The 6986-nt window shown below is 42.8% G+C and overlaps 1 long non-coding RNA gene across 3 annotated transcripts in view; it reads left to right on the top strand.

Moving 5' to 3' along the window:
- LOC102010922 overlaps window positions 1–2022 on the top strand; it is a 94385-nt gene extending 92363 nt beyond the window's left edge. For all 3 annotated transcript variants that reach the window (XR_001234282.1, XR_001234280.1, XR_001234279.1), the window contains 2 exons: window positions 150–418; window positions 1778–2022. This is a non-coding gene — a long non-coding RNA (uncharacterized LOC102010922). The remainder of the gene's footprint in view (window positions 1–149; window positions 419–1777) is intronic.
- Window positions 2023–6986: the final 4964 nt, after the last annotated feature.

Here is a 6986-nt window from a genome sequence, read left to right as displayed (position 1 = left end):
AAGGAAAGGAAAGGAAAGGAAAGGAAAGGAAAGGAAAGGAAAGGAAAGGAAAGGAAAGGAAAGGAAAGGAAAGGAAAGGAAAGGAAAGGAAAGTAGAAAGAGAAACCGAACTGTGATGTAGTTCAAAGGTACGCTTTCCCACCCCACAGATTTCTCTGGAGCAAGAAAGGCTACCCAGAGTAAAGTGACCTGGGATGGGTGCTCCCCAAAATCAGTCCTACTGAGTATAACTGCCTGTGCCACACGATCCTGGCTGAGGGCCTCTCTGCAGCTGAGCTCAGCCCTACACAGGCTCTGAACTGAAGGCTCTGACCTCATCACCTCTGGCAGCAGTGGCAAATAGTCCTTCCCTGAAGGGTACCTAGGAGTATGTCACAGCATCTAAACAGAGGAGTTGTCAGCATTGCTAAAGGTTCAAGTAAGTTTAAGTTATGAAAATATATTTGAACTTGACAATCATGATGTTATGAATTAGAACCCAGCTTTCAGAAGGCTGAAGAATTACTGGAAGTGAGAAAATGCAGGAGAGTGTGCAAACAACTCTTGAATTTGATGGGAGGCCAAAAATGGGGTAAAGGCTAAAGAGCAGGATATGGAAAGGGAAAGGTATTTTTTGTGTTATTGTTGATTTTAATACAGAAGACCTCCTCCTTCCCTGAGATCCAGTGGTCTTCCCATGCTTAGCTTCCATGAGACATTTTCACATCTTTAAAATAAATTACCTTTTATATGCACAGGCAATGTGAAGGTGATCTTTTATTACCTGCAGCCAGAATGTCTCTCTCTCAGTGAGGATTTCCTCAGAGAAGTGGAGCTTCTATGAGTTCTGTAGGATAAGGGGTTTATTACAAGATTTCAGTCTTACGCAATAGTGGGATGTGTGGGGAAGACTGTCTAAGGCTGTCAGTTCTGAGTATGCCTTAAGAACTGAGCCACTACAGATCAAGCAGTCTGGCAGGCAGGAAGGAAATTTGAGGAAGAGTAAAGATGAACTCAGATCCAGGAAGAAAAATGAAGCTCACTGGACCAAACTGGGACACGCCAGACAAAGAGCTCCCAAACCTGATGGCAGGTGTGACCTCTAAGAAAAGTGCCTTCCACCATGGCGGTGTGTGTATACCTGGCCAGTTCTCAGAGGAGCTGAATGAAAAAATCCAGGAGGAGAGGGCAGAGCTGGGATCCTGAATGTTGCTACATGCAGCAAGGGGAACCAGCAGAACAGGGACAACTGCATAGCTGCCATCATGCCTGGCATAAAAACAGAGGCTACCGGGCTTCCGTCTTTCAAATCTTATCCAAATTTCTCTTGTGACAAACTTTTATCCCAAATCACACAGAGAATTAATTTTACTGTTCTAAATGTACACAGCAAAGAGCCACCACAGAGCCCCAAATAGCACAAAGGCTACAGTTTCCTTGCAGAATTACTGTGAAGGGCTGGAGACAGTGCATGGGATTCTGAGGGTGATGAACAGATAACACAGTAATGACAGAAAAATGATAATGATGTGGGTTAAAAAACTGGAAATTTTCTTAAAATGCTGATTTGTGATTTCTTCTCCTTACATTTTAAGATGATAATCTAGTTTGTCCCTCAGTATACTGAATCTCCTTCTTGGTACTAGAATTCCCTCTGGTACCACATTTCTTTGAGTCAGATGCGTCCTTGTGAGTTGGTTAAGTGAATGTTGGGAAATAAAAGTGATTTGATATTGTCTGGATTATCTCCTTAAAGGCAGGTCACTAACCCTGGGTTCTTCTCTTTCCCCTTTCTGAGGGCCAGGCCACAGACGCGGAAGTGACCCAGCCTCAGCCACACAGGTGGAACAACTCCTGGGGAGAGGAGGAGTAAGAAGCTGACAGGAGCGCACATCTCTGCATGACCGCGTGAAGCACACGAACCCCAGAGGCCCTGACTGGCTCACTTCCGGCTGCCTATAGATGCTTTTGAGAACTGTGTTTTTTGTACTCTCAAGTCTCTTGTCACAGTAACCTAGCCTATATCTTAACTAAAACACAGACCATTTCAGGGGCTGGGGATTTAGCTCAGCGGCAAAAGCGCCTGCCTGGCAAGCGCAAGGTCGTGAGTTCGGTTCCCGGTACCGGAGAAAAACCAAAAAAAAAAAAAAAAACAAAAAAAACAGACCATTTCTTTGCATCTAAGCCCAAAGCGGAAATTGCTTGAAGTCACTCTTAGATTTAAATATCTAAAGTTGTTGAATAGATTCTCTGAGCTAGGAGGGGAAGTGAGATAGTTAATTGTGACGGGAACTCAAATGGGTTAAAAGAAACACATAGCTGACTCATGGAGCACAGTTCTGAGTGTGTGTGTGTGGATGACTGACACGGAAGCTGGAAACTGAGGTGGGAAGACACACCCTGGATACAGGCAGCTCAAACTGGCAGGTTTATAACCTGGATAGAATTAAAAGGAAAGAAAAAGGAAATCTTCCTGTTTATTTGGTGGAGCTGTAGGCTTTGCCATTGTCTTTGGACTTCATTTGCAGTTCTTTCAAGCTTCCACGACAGATTGTTCTGCCTTCCTATGCAGACCTTTCAGCTTTCCAACACCTCAATCTCTGCAGCGAGCTCCAGGCCTTCAACCTTTGGCTAGGTCATGCAAATCTCCAGCTCCTAGACAGTCAGTTTGCATTCTTCTATCCCTTATTCTGCAGGCAGCCATTGTAAGCCTACCTTAGAGATCATATATATTATATATTATATTAACTATGTAAATATACACTATATGATGGTTATTATATTATGTGTAATTATAATATATATTATATGTAATTATTATATATTACATCTGTTTCTCTAGTGACTCCTAACCAATACAGGGAGAATAAACAAATTTCAGACAAGAGGAAAAAGAAGAGGTTGACACCTTCAAGATACATGAATACTTCTCACTCACTGGTAGAGTCTCCATAGGTGTTCTGTCTTGGGGGGCATTGCACAGTGCCCCTAGGAAACTGACCTTAATACGCTGACTCTAAGTCTCACACAATACAATGGCTGACAGCAGTGACACTGCTGTTATGGGACCATTGGAGTGTAACAAAGAAGGTCTTAGCAGTAACCCGCCAGTTCATGAGCAAAGGGGTCATGCAAGTGATCTGCCATTGCACCCAATAGTAGCCATCTTAGAGTCTCACTATTAGCTAAGATGGATTTCCCATTAGTTTGGCAGGATGGAGACTCTGAGACTTAATATTACTTTTTTAAAAATATAGAACAATAATATTTCCAATGTTGAAGTTTGTGAGTATAGATTCAATCAAATTCATCATCATTAGTTTCTTATTATTATCCATGATTCACACCAGGTTTTGTTTCTATGGCACGGTAATCTCTGCCTTGGCTCATGGGCCAGCTAAAGCAATGTGATAGAAAGAAGTTATTTATGTCTGCAGTGAGGAGGACTGGGGGATGCCAGGCCAGAGGCAACCTCATGCCCTCAAAAGGTTGGAGCTCTAGAGTTTTCCCCTTACTTTGTGTGTTTATATGTCGACCAATTTTTCTTTCACTTGTCCCAAAATATTGGGCTTCAGAAGACTAAGTAGGGGAAGCTCAGTGACTGGTTATTCAGCATGTCCTCTATGTAAATCCTGTCTTGAAGAAGCAAATTTCAAAGGGTTAGCATCACTAGGACTTTATTTCCCATCCTTTCAGGGTTGGTCAGAGCCTCAGAATTACAGAACTACAGCCAGCAAAGACTTCCAAGACCCTAGAGTCCAACCATCCCATTGCCCAGGTGAGAAAATCAAGGCCCAAAGAGAATTGGTTTGCTCACATTTACATAGCTAGAGGGAGACATGAGACAGAGACCAACACTCCTGACTCCCATCCTAGAGCAGTCTCCAGTTTGCTGCACATAGGAAGGTCCTAAACAGAATTTTGCCCACTGATTCCACTGGAGGCAGTTCACAGGGGAATGAAATACCCTTATTCCCCTTGCACATCTTTAGACCACGTGCCATACACTGTAGGTATTGGTATCAATTCTTAAAGCTTTGTGCTCATAAGCTCTTACATTGACATAGGAATGAACAAGATTCCACATGAGAAAAGAAGGGAATGTGGAAGCTAAAGGCTGTTGACAGGTGGGTTTACAGAGGACTCATAGGGAACTGCTTTTCTTTCTTTCTTCTTCTTCCCTCTCCCTTTGCTTCCCTCCTTGCTCCCCTCCCCTTCCATGTCTTCTTCACTCCCTCTCTCATACACAGTGCAGGTACATGATCCATAGCTACAGGGAAGATATAAAAAGGACCAGGGAGCAATCAGAACCATCCTAGAGCCCCCCTCACCATCCCTAAGCTAAAAGCCTGAATTTTCCTTGTAGGCGGTGATACCTGGACACTTTTGAGTGCTTGTAAATTACACAGGGCTGACAAATTACAGAGAGGCTCACTGGAGAGGCCTGACGTTTTACGGCCCCAAAGAAGATGTAACAAACACCTGGAAAAGGCAAACAAAGCTGCTTCTTAGCAGACATATGCACTGGCCAGGGCTATGGGGTGCCAGCCTGCTGTCTATCCTTAAACCATCCCTCTTTACTCTTTCCCTCCTTTCTTCCTTCTCTCCAACCCTCCCTCCCTTTTCTCACTCATTAACTAATGCAAAAGCATGTATTCGAGTTTCTGCTATGTGTCAGGAACCCTACTTAGATGTTATAGTTACAAAGACAGCATTTAGTGTCTGACCTAGAGCACACTGCACTGTTTTCTATAGATTATTCATTCATTTATTTATTCCTTCAATGCATTTTGTCCTTCATGCATTTATGAGTGTCCAGGCTAGGAAAAATATAGCCCACTGAGAATGGAGCTTACACGGACGTATGCCCGGGGCAGTTAACAACTCTCTTCTGTGGAGCATGCAGAGAAATACCCAGTTCTTCTAAGGACTGATTGCAGAATCTTCTGTCTTCCCTTTTGCCCCTCCCTTTCTCAAACTCCTCTAGGCCTGTGCCCGCTAATTGTTCTTCCCAAAAAAGGAAATACTTTTTGCTTGAAATTCTAAACTCCCTGATTTCAGACAAGGCCTGGGAGAGTATAAATAAGCATATGAATATTTAGCAAAAATGACTGCTATGCGAAGCTTGAAGCACTGTTGCCATAATGCAGAGCCCACTTAATCGCAGCCACAGGGAAAGCATTTGTTGCTGTCTTATCACACAGGAATGATTTTCCCATTGGCAGCGGCAGCCTGCCAGTTGGCTGTGGAGCCAGCGCCTTCTTGGTCCTCTGGGTCGCAGTATCAGTTGGCATGCTCCACCACCACCAGGCACTGACATTTCTATTTTTGTAGGCGGTGCCGGGTCAGGAAACAAAACTGCAGAATCAAAGACTAATTCTTACTTAGACTGAGTATGAATCTCATTTTGACTCAGAAGCCTATGTAATTTCAGTCCTTACAGTTCAATACATCAGAGATGATGTGGAGCTTTGCTAATTGAAGTCAGCTGATGGTCTTTGAATCTTATCATTCCCTTTAAATTCCCACTGAGCATGACAGGGAGTGTATCTAAAAATCTGCAGTAATTTTCCACTCATAAATAAAGCAACAGCTCAGCTGGGACATCACCTTCATCCAAGCCTAGCTCGGAATGAGCACAACAGAGAAACCGCTTGTATGGGGAAACTGCATCCTTTGGGAGAAGAGCAAGGAGTCTCATTGGTTGCCATTCCCAATGGACTCTGCCAAGGGTTCTTTCAGACCTTTGCCTGAGAAAATTTACAGTCATTTGACTCCACAATGCCTCCTTCCTGGAAATATTTTAAAATTAGACTGGCCTTTCTGATTTGAGCCAAGACGGGGCAACAGGGTCACAGCTCTTTTCCCACATCAAGAGAAAATGGACAAAATGTATGAAAAAAAATTTAAGACATTCAACATTGGGCAACAATGGGTCCCTAAGATGAGCACTATGATTATTTCACCTTCCTGAATTGAGAGACCTTATAGGTTGCGGTTCAGGGGAAGAAACAAGATGGGTGTGGTGGGTTCCCAAACGTGAGGGGGTGGGGAGAGTCTCAGAAATCAAGGTACTTAGAATTTGTAGGACAGAGTACTGGGAGGAGAAGAAGCACATAGAGAGCACTCTGAAAATCTGAAAAGAGTCCCCTTAACTATTCTACTAAAGATCGGTGCATGCATGTGATAGAAATACATGAGTTTGGAGAAAGAGTCACCTGAAAGGGCCGTAGGTAATAGTGCTGAGCAATCATGTATGACTAAGAGTAGTATCTGTTCCCTCTGGCCCGAATGGAAAGTCTCACAGTTTACAGAGCACTGGATAAAGTTCATAGCAGAGATTCACTTCAGTAGTGGTGAAAAATAAGCCCTCCACTGAGCACTGTTCTAGTGCTGCTTAGCAAGTTTTAAAAGAAAGCCCCAAAATGATCAAAGAATTTCCAACTAAGTACACCCTAGAAAACAAATAAGAATATTTATAGGAATACAAAAGTATCCAGCACCAAGCAAAGTAAAATTTGCAGGGTCTGGCATACAATCAAAAATTGCTTAACATACAAAGAAGCAAGAAAATATAGCTTACAGCAAATTAAAACCAACCCAGAATTCACACAGCCGTTAGAATGAGCAGACAAAGACAATGTGTGAGATAAAAAATACTTTGTATGGGAATGGTAGCAGATAAGATATTGCAGAAAAAAAGATCAGTGAATATGAAGACAGGACAATAGGAAGTGTTCAAAATAAAACACAGTGAAAAAAGAATTTTTTAAATGAGCAAAGCATCAATGGGTTTGGGAGAACTTCAAACAGCTTAATATAAGAATAATAGGAGTCCCCAAAAGAGGAGAGAGGCAGAAAAATACTTGAAGAAATAGTGGCTCAAACCGCCCAGTTTGACTGATGAAATCCACAGAGCCAAGAAGATCAACAAATCTCAAGCACAAGAAATGTGGGGGGAGGGGGCACCAAGATTCATCATAATCAAATTGCTCAAAATTAGTGAT

This window comes from Chinchilla lanigera, unplaced genomic scaffold, assembly GCF_000276665.1.
Source record: "Chinchilla lanigera isolate Chin_1 unplaced genomic scaffold, ChiLan1.0 scaffold00024, whole genome shotgun sequence".
Lineage (NCBI taxonomy): Eukaryota > Metazoa > Chordata > Mammalia > Rodentia > Chinchillidae > Chinchilla > Chinchilla lanigera.
This window is presented reverse-complemented; position numbering and strand designations above follow the sequence as displayed.